This window comes from Lissotriton helveticus, chromosome 8 (genome assembly GCF_964261635.1).
Source record: "Lissotriton helveticus chromosome 8, aLisHel1.1, whole genome shotgun sequence".
In the NCBI taxonomy this organism is placed as follows: Eukaryota; Metazoa; Chordata; class Amphibia; order Caudata; family Salamandridae; genus Lissotriton; species Lissotriton helveticus.
In genome coordinates, this window is record NC_136069.1 from 1,508,479,563 (window position 1) to 1,508,497,689 (window position 18,127).

Below are 18,127 nucleotides of genomic sequence, written 5' to 3' on the forward strand. Positions count from 1 at the left end.
GGATGTCTTTCTACCTTGCCTGTTGTTTGCCTACAGGGAGGTGCCTCAGAAGTAATAATAATAATAATATTAATAATAAAAGCCTTTTATATAGCGCCTGGTTACACTAGAAAAACAGTGTGTCCCCGCGCTTTATGAACAAGGACTGGGCTGATGATGGGAAGCTGGGGGAGAATAGGAACAGAGAAGGGGCTCATACTTTTAACAGGGACTTTACCATTCTTCTCATTCTCTGGGGTTCAGCCCCTTTGAGCTTCTGTATGGCCACACTGTTAGAGGACCTCTCACACTGGTGAAGGAGGGGTGGGAGAAATCCCATGGGAAGACACTCCAGGATGTGTTCAGCTATGTGCTGGCCTTCGGCAACCAAACACAATGCTTCAGGAAGCTCGCACAAGAGAACCTGGAAGCTAGCCAGGAAGAAATGAAAAGATGGTACGACCAGAATACCACTCTGGTCGAATTTCAACCTGGGCAGAAAGTGCAGGTGATGGCGCCAGTGGAGCCTTGCGCGCTCCAAGACAAGTTGACTGGGCCATATGAGGTGGTGGAGTGCCAGAGCGAAGTAACCTACCTGATTAACTTGAAGACTCCCAGGCAGCCTCTGAGAGTCTTGCATGTGAACCGCCTCAAACCCCACTTTGAGAGATCGGAAGTGACAATGCTCCTGGCTACAGATGCTGGAATGGAAGAGGAAAGGTGACCCTCTTCCTGACCTCCTGGCAGCCAAGGAGCAAGACGGGTCAGTGGATGGTGTGGTCCTCTCACCCACCCTAACCCCAGAGCAGCAGAGAGACTGTCGCCAAGTGTTGGGTCCGTTCGCCTCCCTGTTCTCCCTGACCCCAGGTGTCACCAATTGGTGCGTCCATGATGTGGACACTGGAGATAGCTTACCTGTGAAACATAAATTTTACAGAGTAGCTGCCAAGGTCAGGGCCAGCATCAAGGAAGAGGTTTCCAAGATGTTGGCGCTAGGGGTGATTGAGCCCTCCAGCAGCCCCTGGGCTAGCCCAGTGGTCTTAGTACCAAAGGCTGCTGCGCCCGGTGCCGCTCCAGAACTCCGGGTTTGCGTGGACTACCGTGTGCTCAATGCCATCACGAAGACTGACGCACACCCCATCCCCAGAGCTGATGAGCTTGTGGATCGGTTGGAAGCTGCCTAGTACCTCAGTATATTTGATTTAACTTCTGGGTACTGGCGCGACAACAGGGACAACAGGGGTCCCCCTACCTGCTACAACTGCAATGAGGTGGGCCACTTTGCTCCTAAATGCCCCAAGAAACCCCCAGCACCCACTGGTGCTCCAGCCCCAGGGTTAGAAAGTGTAGCTTTGGGAGGGGATTTGGTTTGTAGTAGGGAGGAGGGACTAGCAGTTTTGATCCTTGTCTCTTTAGGAGACCAAGAGATGGTCCAGGAAACCTTTCTGCCCTCTAACACTAAGAAATACGGGCAGAAGGTGATCATCAATGGGAGGGAGATAGAGGCTCTGAGAGACACCGGAGCCAGCGTGACATCCGTGAGGTGTCAGTGGGTGTCTGAAGAGCAGGTCCTTCCCAATGTACTCCGCCCAGTAGTTGCAGCTGACAGCTCAGTGCGCCTCTGCAAAGTGGCGCATGTTCCCTTTGAGTGGAGGGGGTCTCTGGTCACTTGGAAGTTGTTGTCAGTGAAGCCTTGCCTGTTGACTGTCTGCTAGGTAATGACCTGGAGAGTTCTCCATGGAAGGATGTGGAGCACCAAGCTCATCTGGAGATGTTGGGTTTGCCCGCGTGAATCTGTGTGACCACAGGGGCTATGGCAGCAAGTGAGGGTGATTCAGCAGAACTGGAGCCTGAAACAGGGGCCCAGAGACCTGCCAGGAGAGGAAGGAGCAGGGGGCGCTGGTAACCCGCCCCGACTGTTCCCACGGCCCAGGAAGGAGCAGAACCTAAGGGGGATGCCCTGGAGTCTACCAGGGAACAAGTGGCCGAACTGGGGAACTACCTGAGCTAACCCATTGGCAGCCAGAAGGTGGGCCCTCCAGGGAGGAATTCTGCAAGGCGCAGAAAGAGTGCCCTTCCCTCATTGGTGTGCGGCAGCAGGCTGCAGACCAGGCAGCAGGTAGAGCATCCAAGCATCATCTAATTTACTGGGAAGGTGAATTACTTTATAGTGAGCCTAAGTTCGCTGAGCGCGGTGCAGCCCGTGTGCTGGTGGTACCCGCTCACTTCAGGAACTTCCTAATGGGTCTGGCTCATGAGGTGCCTCTCGCAGGACATCTGGGGCAAGACAAGGCCTTCCAAAGGCTTGTCACCCACTTCTACTGGCCCCAGATGAAGAAGCACGTTGGTACCTTTTGTAGATCTTGCCAAACATGGCAGGCCAGTGGCAAGAGCGGAGGGAAGTGCAAGGCACCCCTCCAACGCTTTCCTGTGGTGAGCACCCCTTTCGAGCGGGTGAGCATCGACATTGTGGGGCCCCTGGACTCCAAGACAGCCTTAGGCAAAAGATTCATCCTGGTCTTGGTGGACCATGCCACCCGGTACCCGGAAGCAGTCCCTCAGGACAATTACAGCCCCCGTGGTGGGCCGTGCATTGATGGTGATCTTTTCCCGTGTGGGGTTCCCCAGAGAGGTGGTCTCCGACCGGGGTACCAACTTCATCTCTAGGTACATGAAATCTCTGTGGGAGGAGTGTGAGGTAACTTATAAGTTCACCACTCCTTACCACCCTCAAGGAAATGAGTTGGTTGAAAGGTTCAACCGCACCCTGAAAGGTATGTTTATGGGCCTAGCGGAGCCCATGAGACGGAAGTGGGATGTCTTTGTACCTTGCCTGTTGTTTGCCTACAGGGAGGTGCCTCAGAAGTAATAATAATAATAATAATAATAAAAGCCTTTTATATAGCGCCTGGTTACACTAGAAAAACAGTGTGTCCCCGCGCTTTATGAACAAGGACTAGGCTGCTGATGGGAAGCTGGGGGAGAATAGGAACAGAGAAGGGGCTCTTACTTTTAACAGGGACTTTACCATTCTTCTCATTCTCTGGGGTTCAGCCCCTTTGAGCTTCTGTATGGCCACACTGTTAGAGGACCTCTCACACTGGTGAAGGAGGGGTGGGAGAAAACCCATGGGAAGACACTCCAGGATGTGTTCAGCTATGTGCTGGCCTTCGGCAACCAAACACAATGCTTCAGGAAGCTCGCACAAGAGAACCTGGAAGCTAGCCAGGAAGAAATGTAAAGATGGTACGACCAGAATACCACTCTGGTCGAATTTCAACCTGGGCAGAAAGTGCGGGTGATGGCGCCAGTGGAGCCTTGCGCGCTCCAAGACAAGTTGACTGGGCCATATGAGGTGGTGGAGCGCAAGAGCGAAGTAACCTACCTGATTAACTTGAAGACTCCCAGGCAGCCTCTGAGAGTCTTGCATGTGAACCACCTCAAACCCCACTTTGAGAGGTCGGAAGTGACAATGCTCCTGGCTACAGATGCTGGAATGGAAGAGGGAAGTGACCCTCTTCCTGACCTCCTGGCAGCCAAGGAGCAAGACGGGTCAGTGGATGGTGTGGTCCTCTCACCCACCCTGACCCCAGAGCAGCAGAGAGACTGTCGCCAAGTGTTGGGTCAGTTTGCCACCCTGTTCTCTCTGACCCCAGGTGTCACCAATTGGTGCGTCCATAATGTGGACACTGGAGATAGCTTACCTGTGAAACAGAAATTTTACAGAGTAGCTGCCAAGGTCAGGGCCAGCATCAAGGAAGAGGTTTCCAAGATGTTGGCGCTAGGGGTGATTGAGCCCTCCAGCAGCCCCTGGGCTAGCCCAGTGGTCTTAGTACCAAAGGCTGCTGCGCCCGGTGCCGCTCCAGAACTCCGGGTTTGCGTGGACTACCGTGTGCTCAATGCCATCACGAAGACTGACGCACACCCCATCCCCAGAGCTGATGAGCTCGTGGATCGGTTGGAAGCTGCCCAGTACCTCAGTATATTTGATTTAACTTCTGGGTACTGGCAGATTGCCTTAACTGAGGGGGCCAAAGAGAGGTCTGCATTCTCAACGCCAGAGGGGCACTTCCAGTTCCGTGTCATGCCCTTTGGGTTGAAGAATGCCCCTGCCACCTTCCAGAGACTGGTTAACCCGGTACTGACCGGGCTGAAGGAATTCAGCACTGCATACCTGGATGACATTGCTGTGTTCAGCTCCACGTGGGAGGAACACTTGCAACACCTCTGTGAAGTGTTGAAGGCTCTGCAAAGGGCAGGCCTCACTATCAAGGCCAGCAAGTGCCAGATAGGGCAGGGATCTGTGGTGTATTTGGGAAACCAGGTGGGGAGCGGCCAGGTGGCGCCCCTACAGGCAAAGATTGATACCATTCTGGCTTTGGAGCCTCCCTAGACCCACACAGAGGTGAGAGCCTTTTTATATCTCACTGGGTATTATCGACGGTTTGTCAAGGTATATGGCACCATCGTTGCCCCCTTGACGGAGCTGACTTCGAAGAAGCAGCCCAGGAAATGGAATTGGACCCAAGCCTGTCAAACTGCTTTTGATGCCCTGAAAACTTCCATGTGTACAACAGCGGTGCTCAAGGCACCTGACTTCTCCAGTGAGTTTATAGTGCAGACAGACGGTTCAGAGCATGGTGTGGGAGCAGTACTCTCACAGATCAACGACGAGGGCTGGGACCAACCTGTAGCTTTCATTAGTAGGAGGCTACTACCCAGGGAACAGAGATGGAGTGCAATTCAAAGGGAAGCTTTTGCTGTGGTCTGAGCTCTAAAGAAGCTGCGGCCCTACATGTTTGGAACTCACTTCTGGGTTCAGACAGACCACAGGCCCCTCACATGGTAATGCAGATAAGGGGTGAGAACCCAAAACTGTTGAGGTGGTCTATCTCCCTACAGGGAATGGACCTTACAGTAGAACACTGCCCTGGTACAGAACACGCCAACGCTGATGGTCTGTCCAGATTCTTCCGCCTTAGTGAAGAGAACTCCCAAGAGGGTGGGCAGTTCTCCCCACTTTCAGCTGGAGGGAACACGTGTTAGACCTGTCATCTTTGGTGTGGTTTCCCCTGTCTTTTTGCCTCTACCTCCTGTATTTTTGATGCTGTTGTGGTAAATAAATAAATAATACCTCTATTTTTGACTAGATATACAATAACAGATAGCTCAATAAATAAGAGTCAAGATTCGAGGTAGTCGGAGTTTGCAGGTTTAATACAGCATAAAGGACAGGAACAGGACAACCTGCACGGGCAAGATCTGGGATGGCAGCGCTGCCCACTTTACTAACAGGGCACAAGCATATATATACTTAAACAAAATACATGATGTTCAATACAACAGGCGTAGCAGTGGGCAGGGCCTGTAACAGTCGCGAAAGATAAGGCAGAAAGTAGGTGTAACAGGAGGCGTGAACAGGGCGTATACATAGACATGTGATGTAAACGTAACAGAATATGTCATAAATGGGGCGGAAACATGGAGGGGGCTACCTAAGGAGCCAGGACCTCTAACCTAGAGGTGCGCGCAAGCTGGCAATGACGTGTTACTAGGGAGGAACTGGGGGCTATGACATCTGCGCTAGAAGGAGAGACTGAAGTCTGGAGAGTCAGAGCGACATGTACCTAAACACTATCTAGTATCTGATGTTTAGAGAACATGTTGATAGAATCCAAAAGTTATCAGGGTAAAGGCTAACAGATTCTAAGACTGGTGCATGCATTATTCTACATGTAGTGCGTGTTGAGGAATATTAAATGACCATTAATACAGTATTTCTCTTACATGGAGACGTAAAGGCTAGACCATGACGGAAACTATTGATACGATTCAGTAGCTTAGGAATGCAGGGAAGGAGAGCTGGACTGATAACTAAAATCATAACATACTCTTGGCAGACTGGTAGGCAGAGCCAGGCCGAGCCGGGCACTGTGAGGCAGGAAGTAAGTGAAGGGTCAGGGATACAGGTGGGGGCTGTATCGCTCCTCGGAGAGGGTTCAGAAGACAGGAGCTGAATCTGAGTCCGGGCCCTTTTGAGGCCTAGAAACGGGGACTTTACAATGAAATAACGTGCACACTGTGAAACGTGGCAACGTAGCTTTACATAGGCCTGATATTCGTTGTATTCACGAAAACTGGGAACTGGCATACTAGAGATGGACACAACTGTAATTGCGTCTTTAATCGATCATGGGGAATACATATGCATATTAATCATGCACATATAACATAACATGGGGAACACGTAGGGACACAGAACATGGCAAAATTTACTTTTCCACATTCCCTCCTTGTCACTACGTTTCCATCAGGAAACATCAATAGTCATGATACCATCTATCATTTCATACAGTATCATTTGCTCGTCTCGAATTGCCTTGGAACGGGACTTAGGACGGGACTTGGGACTAGGAATACAAGAGGTAGCACAAATGCCGCAAATCGCAGGGCCACATTGTATACAGAGGCAGCAACTGAATATGATCGCTACTGCAATACCTAGAAATGACAATACTTTCCATCCCCAGGCAGAAATTATACTCCAAAACCAACCGGACCATGTCCAGGTGCCTGGATTCTGGTGTAACTGATGGGCAATTTTATGAAGTCTGGTTATAGCTGAATAAACAGACGGCGCGTTATTAGGAATGAAAATGCAGCAACTAGATCCGATGACTCTACATGCTCCTCCTCTATCGGCCAGTATGACGTCAAGAACGAGACGATTTTGGAGCACGACAAATCTCATAGCAGATTGCTCTTCGGTTAAGTTACCTAGGGCAGAGGCAGTCTCATTCACTACTGCTTCAAGGGTTCTTGTTAACCTACGGATTAACTTACTATTCTGGATAGGTCCTATAAAAAAGAAGAATCCTTTATTGAAATCTGTATACTGTTCTAGAGCAGTTTCAGTTTGATCGACAATTGGGGACTCGATCTCCCTTCTATGTCTAATATGTACTAGATGTGTGTTTCTATGATAATCAGATGGGGCTAAGAAAACTGGTGGCAGTAGGAAGGCAATGTAACATGTTCCATCCCAATCGAGGGGCAGACGAACATATGCGGTCTGACCACAAACAAAATAAGAATGACGTGAAGCTTTGAAAATAGATTTCCCACTGTCACTATACTTGACAATAGTAGTACAATCACTATGTCCTACATGTACGGAACCATTATTTCTGACACATAATTCGCCTTTGACTGGTAGTACTGAAATTGCAGGTAAGTCTGGAGTAGGGTCAGACTGAACATTCAGGACCATGAAATTCGAAGAATAATTACCTAAATTATACACTTCATTTTCTAGATCTAACCCGGTTCTGTGGGGAAGACCTTGCTTGTCTGGAAAACATGTACTGTTCAGAAAGGACATATCATTTGGAGATGACGTTAACGTGGACCAGGCTCCACACGAACCATTATGTGAAAACGGATAAGGAAACAATGGCAGAACTCCCTTCGGTGTCTGGAAAGGGGGGAGTCGACCACATACCCAACAATTAGTGGCATTGCTGGTCTGGTGTGAATAATGTAACATACGGATAAATGTATTGTTGCGCATAGCAAGACGATAAGATAGTTCATGAGGAGGCAGATCACTAAACGTGTGCTCTACTGTAGCATTAGAAAACTTATTTACATGAGAAATTGGAAAACATAAATGAAATGCATAACTCGTGCAGGTAATCATCAAGCTCAAAAACAATATAAAACTTAGAAAAACGATACATCGGATAGAGTTTTGACTAACTCTCTCACTATGGGGGTCTATTTCATACATGTCAGATACCTGTCTAACCGTTTCACCTAGGGGAGGACTTAGACAATTAAACTGGCTGACTTATTTTACTAGACCGGAGCTTACTTTTATACTCCTGCTGCGGAGTTTTCTCTAACAGGGAGGGCTTTGAATCAGAGTCATTAGCGGGACAGTCCTTAAGAATAGTATCTTGGCAGTCTTTAAAATCTTGACAATCCTTGGAAATGTTCTTGGAAACAGTTTTTAGTCGGAGTCCGTGAAATTTCTTGACATGCGACAGGTGCACCCACCCCTTCCTGCCTTCCAACTTGACGGCAGTGCGGGTGGCCAAAAGGACTAACTTCGGCTCCTTCCAGCGAGGCTCCAGCGGACTTGAACGATCAAAATTGCGGACGAGGACCAGGGAGCCAGGAAGGATCTCGTGTGGCTTGACTTCAGTATTGTCGGGAAATGCAGCGGCAACCTGTGAACGACAAGAGTGTAGGGCAGACATCAAGGAAGCTAGGTAATCTGTCAGCATATTACTGGAAACATCTGTAATACTTCGGGGTCTGGGTGTACCCCACATATTCGGGGGGCGGCCGAATACGACCTCATAAGGAGACAGACCTGATCTGGAGTGTGCGACCATGCGCATATAGAATAGGGCAACTGGCAGGGCTACTAGCCAGTCTACACCTTTCTCTTTGCATACTTTGGCAATACGGATTTTCAGGGTTTGATTATGTCTCTCTACGAGACCGGCTGCTTCTGGATGGCGTACACAATGGAACTTCCACTGGTACCCTAACAACAGGGAAACGTGCTTCATTAGTTCAGATGAGAATGGCTGGCCGTTTTCAGAATACACGACCCTAGGGAGTCCATAGCGGGGGAAGAATTCACGAACCAACTGCTTGGCAGTGGTCGCGGCTGTGTAATCTGGGACTGGATATGCTTCTGTCCACCTGGACAAAGCGCATACAACTACAAGGACATACTTGAAACCTCGACATCGCTCCATCTGAATATAATCCATCTGGAGGACTTCAAAAGGGTGGTCAGGGGGCTGGAATCCACCTTGTTCCACCGGGACACTTTTACCTGGATTGAACTGGCAACATATCATACAGGTACGGACTTTCTGCTTGGCTGCAGCTCGTAAATGCTTGTTGAACCAAATGTTCTGGATACTGTCTAACATGGCTTTTTCTCCTAAGTGTGCTGGACTATGTGCGGTATTGATAATGACTTGAACCATTGAGTCGGGGAGAAACCATGTGGCTTTTCCCTTCGTCACCCATCCCTGATCTGTCTGGACCCCTCCTTGTTCGGACAATTTCTTGATTTCTTCGGGAGTAGCATGTAACTGGATATCTATGATATCTTGAGTAGGGTCCTTAACTGTCATACAAGTAGTCTGTTCTAGAATGGATGTCGGTGTCTTGTTAACTGGTATGTCTGGTGTCTGTGCTGTAAGCTTGGCTGTTCGATCTGCTAGATCATTACCTTGAGAAATAATGTCTGTAACTTTCGTATGTGCTTTGCATTTCATGATAGCGATAGATGTCGGTAAATGTATTGCATCTAACAGAGCTTGAATAAGGAAACCATGCTGAATCTTGGTTCCATGAGAAGTCATGAAACCTCTCTCTTGCCAGAGCACTCCGAAGTCGTGTACGACTCCGAATGCGTAGCGTGAATCTGTGTAAATATTAACTTTCAGGTTCTTGGCACGTATGCAGGCTTGAGTCAGAGCGACTAGCTCTGCTGCTTGAGCAGACAGGGTGTCAATACGGTGTGTTTCAATAACTTCAGTGTCAGTAGTCACTGCATACGCGGCTACTAGTTCTCCTGTACTTGTTCTCATACATGAACCATCCACATAAAGTGTCAGGTCGGGATCTGGTAATGGAATATCTGTCAGGTCTTGTCTTGGTTTAGTCATAGTGTTAACTACTTCCACACAGTCATGTGTGGCAGGATTCGAAGTAACTGACGGTAACAGTGTAGCAGGATTTAGAACGTTGCAGCGTCTGATTTCTATGTGTGGCTGGAATAGTGTCAGTTCATAACCTGTCAAACGTGCAATTGTCAAGTGCTGAGTCTGTGTTCGGTTTAAAAGAACTTCCACAGAGTGTGGAACTTGTACTGTCAAGGAGTGTCCTAATACTATGGAATCACTTTGTCTGATAGCTAGTGCTGTGGCTGCAACTGACTTGAGGCACGCAGGCAGAGCCTGGGCTACAGGATCTAATGTGCTCGAAAAATAAGCACAGGGCTTGTATTGTCCTGCTTGATCTTGTGTGAGAACAGATAAGGCTGTACCATCACGTTCTGTGACAAAAAGTGTAAAAGGCTTACTGTAGTTCGGTGTTGCTAGAACAGATGCTTGGCATAAAGCTTTCTTTAATTCATTGAAACTAAGTGTATGTTCAGATGTCCAAGGGAGGACAGTCGATACGGCTGCCTCCTGTGTCGTTAACTGTATCAGTGGCTTGGCTAGAAATGCATACTGAGGAATCCATTGTCTGCAATAAGAAGTGAGGCCGATAAAAGCACGTACCTCCTTCTGGGTCTTGGGCTGAGGAAGACTCGCTATTAACTGGATACGGTCGGGTGTCAACTGCCTACCCCACTTGGACAGTAAGTGGCCTAAGTAGATCACTTGCTGGACACAGAATTGAAGCTTTGAAGGGGACACCTTGTGCCCCATCTCGGCTAGGAAGTACAGAACTGTAAGTGATGCTCGCTCGCTGTCACGTTCAGAACGGGCTGTAATCAGTAGATCATCGACATATTGGAGCAGGGCAGTGTCAGTTGGCATGTGAATATTGTCTAGTTGTCTCTTAAGTGCCTGACTGTAAATACTAGGGCTTTCTGTGAAACCTTGAGGAGCTCGTGTGAATTTATAGCTCCTTCCATTTAAACAGAATCCGAAAAGGTACTGGCTGTCTGGATGAATCGGAACACTAAAAAATGCGTTCTTGAGGTCTATGACTGTAAAAAATGTGGCTTCAGAATCAATGGCTGTCAATAGAGATGAGATATCTGGAACAACTGGGTACTGGGGAATGATACATTTATTAAGTTCTCGAAGATCGATCACTAATCGATATACTGGGGGTGCATTTGGATCAGTACGTTTCATGACTGGAATGATAGGAGAATTACATACATTGGAGTCAGTTTCTACAACTACTCCTTGAGCCATGAGCTCGTCAATAATTTTGGATAAGGCTGCTACAGCCTCAGGTGGCAATCTGTACTGTCTGATTCGTGGTAACACTACACCTTGTTTGAGAGTCACACGATGGGGTGTGATTTGCATGAAACCAACATCAGTTGGACCATGCGCCCATAGATGCTGCGGAACATTAGACAATCTCGGATCAAAATCTCGTAAAACATAGTGACCCTTAAAGTCACGTAAAAACAAACGTATTCCCTCTGGGGAACAACAAATAACTGCACCTAATTCTTTCAGTGTCTTAATACCTAACAAATTTTCTGGACATGATTTCGTAAGTAATAGATCAGTAGTTCGGGACAATGGACCAACTTCTAGAGTAACTGGCTTTGATATCTCGTTTACAATAGGCTTTCCTGAAAATCCAAGGGAAACATTTCTAGAGCCTGAGAGCGGAGCCCCTGGAACCTCGTCGTGACTAATAGTCGTCCTACTTGCCCCTGTATCAATCAAAAACTTTCTGTCTTTCCCTAATACTTGACTATGTACATAGGGACCTTCTTGATCTACAGGAATCTCGATGAGAGGCAAGCCTACCTCCCTCTCTAGGCTGTTTCATGAATACTGCTGGTACTCTGGATACTCGGACTGTGCATACTGGTACATCTGCTGTGTAACATGCTGTGTTGCAGCAATAGGCTGCGGTGCTGGAACTGTCTGTTGTGCATTCTGTGGCTGAGAAGTCTGTGAAACTTGTTCTTGTCTAGGCGGACGTGGTCTTTCTTTAGTTTTACCAGTGGCTATATTGTGTTTCAGAACTGCACACTCGTTTATAAAATGATCTGGCTGTTTACAATAATTGCATGTCCCTTTAACGGGAGTTGCAGGATGACTGGCTTGATTCGGACCCCTCTTCTGACTGTCTTGAGGAACAGATTGTGCAACTAGTACTTTCATTTTCGTGTCTTTCATACGTCTTCTCTCGTGTTCTTGCTCTTCCCTGATTCTATTCTGGTGATACTGCAGCATCTGTAACATCTGTGATGGGGTACTAGCTTGCCATGTACTTTCGACTTTCAAAACTCGATTTTTAACTTGTGGACTTGAATTCTCGACTAGTTTAGTAACAAAAAGATGAGGGTATGACTCGCTACTCGTCTTTAAACCACTGTTTATTATAAAACATTTCTCAAATCTAGAATAAAAATCACTAGTGTCTTCGTCTGGTTTCTGTTTACAGGCTGAGATCGCATCCCAGTCTTCCTTTTTAGTGGCTAATAATCTAGGTAAAACTTGTATTAATAATTCTGGTAATTCTTTACATTTGTCTCCAAGACCGGTACCTGGTACTCGTATCTTATCTTCAGCTTCTAGAGCTGTCCAATCGATCTTTTTCTCTCCCACCTCCCAATCCTTTTCCTTGAGTTTTTCGTATATGCCCGCAGGCAACAGGACTTTTAACATTTTAATAATATCTGGATACGTGTATTCTCCCATACGGAGCATGTCCTTTAATTCTCGGTGGAACCCTGCTGGATCTTTGTCGTGACAGGGAATTAATTTCTTCATCTCTAAGAGTTCCATCTTGGTAACTGGGGTGTAAACAAATACTCGTTGCATTTCACCACCCTCTGTCCTAACTGGGTGTACTTCTCGTAACGGATGCTGTCTGTCTATGGTTTACTTTCTGGAGGTGAGACATGAACAAAATGTGGGTTCAAAAACGTTCTATATTTATGGCGCTGTTCTAGAATGACACTAATTAAATCGGTACCTAAACCTTTCCATCTATACTGGAGTAACTCATTCAGGATATCATGTAACGGACCTGGATCAGAATGTTGACCCTCATACAGTGTAATGAGGTGTTGGATCATATACATACCCACCAGTCGCTGCTCGGCTGGAGGCAGTTTCAGAAACATTTGTGCCACTATTTCGTCTGGAAAAGTGGTAGAATCAGTAACCCATCGGACTGCTGATCGGGCTAGTTCTTGTTCATGCATGGTACTTAACTCACTATAACCTATTCGTGATTTCAGAATGTGATCGGTAGCTTGAAATACTTGTTCTAGAGAGCCTTGTTCTGGTGCTGGAAGATGAAACACTTTCTTGTGTTCTAGGCGTGAGTGTCGGTCTGGAAGTCTAGATTTACCTACATACGCTATTCTGGTGGTATTCTCGTCCTCTACCTCTTCAGTAGAAGAGTCATTTTCTTTCTCGCTTCCTAGAGCTTCTTTGCGTTGTTCGTGTAACCTTATTATTTCTTTACGAATTTTCTTGTACATATTCTCTATACTATTGAGTGTCTTGTGCTTACCCTCGGCTATATTATCACTCCACTTTGTCAGAACTTTCATTTCGGTCGGATCCTTAGTCGGGGAATCTTGTTCCCGTATTAAACAATTGATCAGAAACTTTAATAGCATAAACTGGATCTCTGATTTCCTGAGAGACATGACTTCAGCAATACTTTCTGGATCTTGTCCTGTACGAATGAAATGATACATTCTGTCTAGATCTTCTTTCATATTCGGTAGGGTGACCAAATACTCGGACACCTGTCTTATACGTATGGAATATAGAACCATACTATCCTCGCCTGGGACTGGATCATAACAGCATTCAGTAAGAACTCGTCTGATTTCTGCAATGGACTGATATTTGGGCGTACGCTGTAACGCACGTTCATGTAACTCAACTGCTCCTAAACGCCTATTTGGCGGCGGGGTACCAGGAGGACCTCCTCCCGCGGCCCCTATACTGGAATCATCGACTGATACTCTTCGTGCTGGCAGAGTGACTGATGTGGCGGGAATTTGTACTACGGGCTGGACCGGGGGTACCGTAACAGGTACTGCAACAGGTGCCCCGGTGGCTGGAGGACCATGAATTACATTATTTACAGGAGCTGGTGGAACAGGATTCGCATATTCTGGGACTGTATCGTCCAAATAGGACGAGAGAAAAATATCAGCTGCGGTCGGTTTGTGACGTAGCTTAGTCGGAACTAAAGGTGGCGGGAAATTACTGGATGCCTCCGGGGTTGCTTTTGGCAAGCCCTCGGCAAGAAGAGGATACATACCCTTAATAAGGGCATTCCTCTGTCTGTCTGACTGTTCGGTTTTAACTCGTTCACCTATTTCGATTAGTTCCCTTTCTTGGGCTCTTTCTAAGGATTCTCTACTTAATTCTGACTTTCTGATTTCTTTTTCAGTTCTTTTATGAGATTCTTTGCGCCATAACTCGATGGCATCTTTCTGTGACTGTCTGGCTTTCTTTTTCCATAATGCTTCTTCTACTCGCATGATGCACTCGGCATCCCATGTACCCGATACGGGCCATTTATACTTTTCTTCTAACTGTTTGGTGTACTCCACCCACAAATCTAGATATATTATGGCACTTATGCCATGCTTTTGATACATAAAATGACCTGGACTGTCCCTAGGCGGGACAGGAACTGCTTCTTCTAACAGACCCTTTCTAGTTTTTAACTGACGTAACTTGGAAAACAATGGCATGACTGGACTGGAGTCTAGACACAATACAATACACAATGAACACGATAATTACTGAAGATACACTACTTTCATACCACGACATTGAAATACATGAATGACATTTAAAATAACAGTTCGGACATAATACTACCTGGAATACTGAGAACAGAATGCATGGATTTCTCGAGAACAGAACAGACTAGAACAGAAACTAGATGTACTGCTAAAACAGTACGAAACTTACCGGTCTCATAAAGAGACACGTCAGGACCCGCATCCACCTAAGTGGACACTTCGTGTTGGATCTGTGTACCCCAAACCCACGGACCAGAGACAATGCAATTGACCCTGTCTAGATACTACCCCAGCAACGGTACTCACCGGGCAGCAAGAACGGAAGGCCTCGGACTGGACTGGACTGCTACGACGATGGACGGACGAACTTCGGACTTCTGTTACGGGTGGGCCTCCGGGTACCTCGGACCTTGGACTCTCGGCTTGGGCTCTGGTCGGGACTCGCTGCGTTCCTCCACCGCCTCGTCTGGATGCTGGACCGCAACCTCCGTCTCCTCCGTGGGCCTGAGGGATACTTGAAGCAGAAATATCTGCACGTGCACGGTATGGTTCCGTCACGGCTGCAGAGGATCAGGGGGCTTGCGTGGCTTCACCGGCGCGTGGGGAAAGGGCAAGTCCCTATTCGGGCGCCATTATGTGGTAAATAAATAAATAATACCTCTATTTTTGACTAGATATACAATAACAGATAGCTCAATAAATAAGAGTCAAGATTCGAGGTAGTCGGAGTTTGCAGGTTTAATACAGCATAAAGGACAGGAACAGGACAACCTGCACGGGCAAGATCTGGGATGGCAGCGCTGCCCACTTTACTAACAGGGCACAAGCATATATATACTTAAACAAAATACATGATGTTCAATACAATAGGCGTAGCAGTGGGCAGGGCCTGTAACAGTCGCGAAAGATAAGGCAGAAAGTAGGTGTAACAGGAGGCGTGAACAGGGCGTATACATAGACATGTGATGTAAACGTAACAGAATATGTCATAAATGGGGCGGAAACATGGAGGGGGCTACCTAAGGAGCCAGGACCTCTAACCTAGAGGTGCGCGCAAGCTGGCAATGACGTGTTACTAGGGAGGAACTGGGGGCTATGACATCTGCGCTAGAAGGAGAGACTGAAGTCTGGAGAGTCAGAGCGACATGTACCTAAACACTATTTAGTATCTGATGTTTAGAGAACATGTTGATAGAATCCAAAAGTTATCAGGGTAAAGGCTAACAGATTCTAAGACTGGTGCATGCATTATTCTACATGTAGTGCGTGTTGAGGAATATTAAATGACCATTAATACAGTATTTCTCTTACATGGAGACGTAAAGGCTAGACCATGACGGAAACTATTGATACGATTCAGTAGCTTAGGAATGCAGGGAAGGAGAGCTGGACTGATAACTAGAATCATAACATACTCTTGGCAGACTGGTAGGCAGAGCCAGGCCGAGCCGGGCACTGTGAGACAGGAAGTAAGTGAAGGGTCAGGGATACAGGTGGGGGCTGTATCGCTCCTCGGAGAGGGTTCAGAAGACAGGAGCTGAATCTGAGTCCGGGCCCTTTTGAGGCCTAGAAACGGGGACTTTACAATGAAATAACGTGCACACTGTGAAACGTGGCAACGTAGCTTTACATAGGCCTGATATTCGTTGTATTCACGAAAACTGGGAACTGGCATACTAGAGATGGACACAACTGTAATTGCGTCTTTAATCGATCATGGGGAATACATATGCATATTAATCATGCACATATAACATAACATGGGGAACACGTAGGGACACAGAACATGGCAAAATTTACTTTTCCACACTGTGCTGGATTTCGTTTTTGCTGGTTTAGATGCTTTGGGCACTTTGCCACTGCTTATCAGTGTCAAAGTGCAAGTGCTCCCTGCGTAACTTGTTATTGTGATTGGTTATCCATGGTTGGCATATTTGTATTACCAAGAAGTCCCCAGTAAAGTGCACTAAGTGTGCCAGGGCTGGTGATTCAAATGCTACTAGTGGGACTGCAGCACTGATTGTGCCACCCATATGAGTAACCCTAAAACAGTGTCTCAGGCCTGCCTCCGCAGTGCCTGTGTGCAGGCTGTGAACTGCCATGTCCTCCTGGTCAGTGTCCCCACTGACCAGGCCTAACACTTCCCTTTCTGTACACATTGGTCACCCTTATGGAATGTCCAAGGTACCCCCTTGGGCAGGGTGCAGTGTATGTGATAGGTAGAGCATGTAATAGTGCAGGTGACATGCTCTGGTAGTGAAAGGCAGCCATTTTCGTTTTTCACTATTGTAAGGCTACTTTGCCCATCGGCTATCATGGGGAATGCTGGCTACAGTGGCTACCAGCATATCTTCCCATATGAGCAAGGTAGGACATAAAAGTGTAGTATCCCTGAACTCAGAATTTAATAACACATCTTTTAGGAAAGGATGTTTTTAAATCCTGTGTTGGAGAACAGCACTTTTAGAAAGTTGCTGTTCTCTTGTCTGACCTTTCTGTGTTCCTTGGCCTGTTTGTGAATTGACTGTCTGGTTTGAGAGTGACAGGGGCTGCGGAGCCCCCAGGAGGCTGGCTGAGTCAGCCTTAGGCTGAATGACTGCATCTGCATCTTGAGTGGTGGGAGGGGATAGCACCTGGGCCTGAATAGTTCTGTGCCTGCTTTCCACAATGCTGGCTCCACCTCCTGCTGGGCGGCTGATGACCCTGCCCCTCTCTTTGAAGGAAAGGAGAAGCCAGGAAAACAAAGTGCTCAAGGAGCACCCAGAACTGGTTCAGACCGGGCTCAGAGCCCTCCTGCACAAAGGAAACAAAGACTTTTAGGGGTATAAGTACAGGACCCCTGACTACAGAACATTAGATCATCCTGGAATCAAGAAGAATTCTCTGCCAAGGAGAAAGCTGAAACTGAAGAAGGAAGACTGTCCTGCTGTTGCTCTGCTGGACTGACCTGCTGTTGCTTTGCTGCCAAGGAGAGGGGAAGGACTTCGCTTTGTGCTGTGTCCCCTTGCTTGAAGGAATCTCCAAGGGCCTGAGAAGAGCTGGCTCCCTGCTAAGAAGTACCAGGAACAAAAGGACTTCACCCCCAGCTTCCCTGAACTCTGCTGAGAGAGTTCTGTCCTTCCTAGAGTGCTTGGGCCAGTTGTGGTGCCTCTGGAAGTTGTACCTGTGTGGGGATGCTGGAAACTAAGATTTTAAAGACTCTGCAAGTTTTATCACATTGCTCGCTTGCGGAGCGCATCCCCAGCAGTGCGAGGAAATTCCTGCCACTACGAAGGCCGAGATCGTCGCAGCGCCCGTTGCCGCTCCCAGAGTCGTTGCATCCTTCGTTTGCGAGACGCACCAGACCGGGGCGGGAAGATTACCATTGCTGCGAGTATCGTCCCAGAGCCTGTCATCACTGGGTGAGATCGTCGCACCCCTTACTTGCGGACCGCATCACATCACTGCGAGAGTCGTCGCAGAGCCATCGCATCGAGGGGCCGCGAGAGGAGAAGATCGCCGCTGAGCCGCGCATCGTCATTGCACCGGAGATCGTCACCACCCCGAAGATCGTCGCATCGTACCTTTTGCGAGCCACTTCCACCAAAACCTGTGCACCGGAATCCACGCAAGGTATCGAAGCCCTCCCCATAC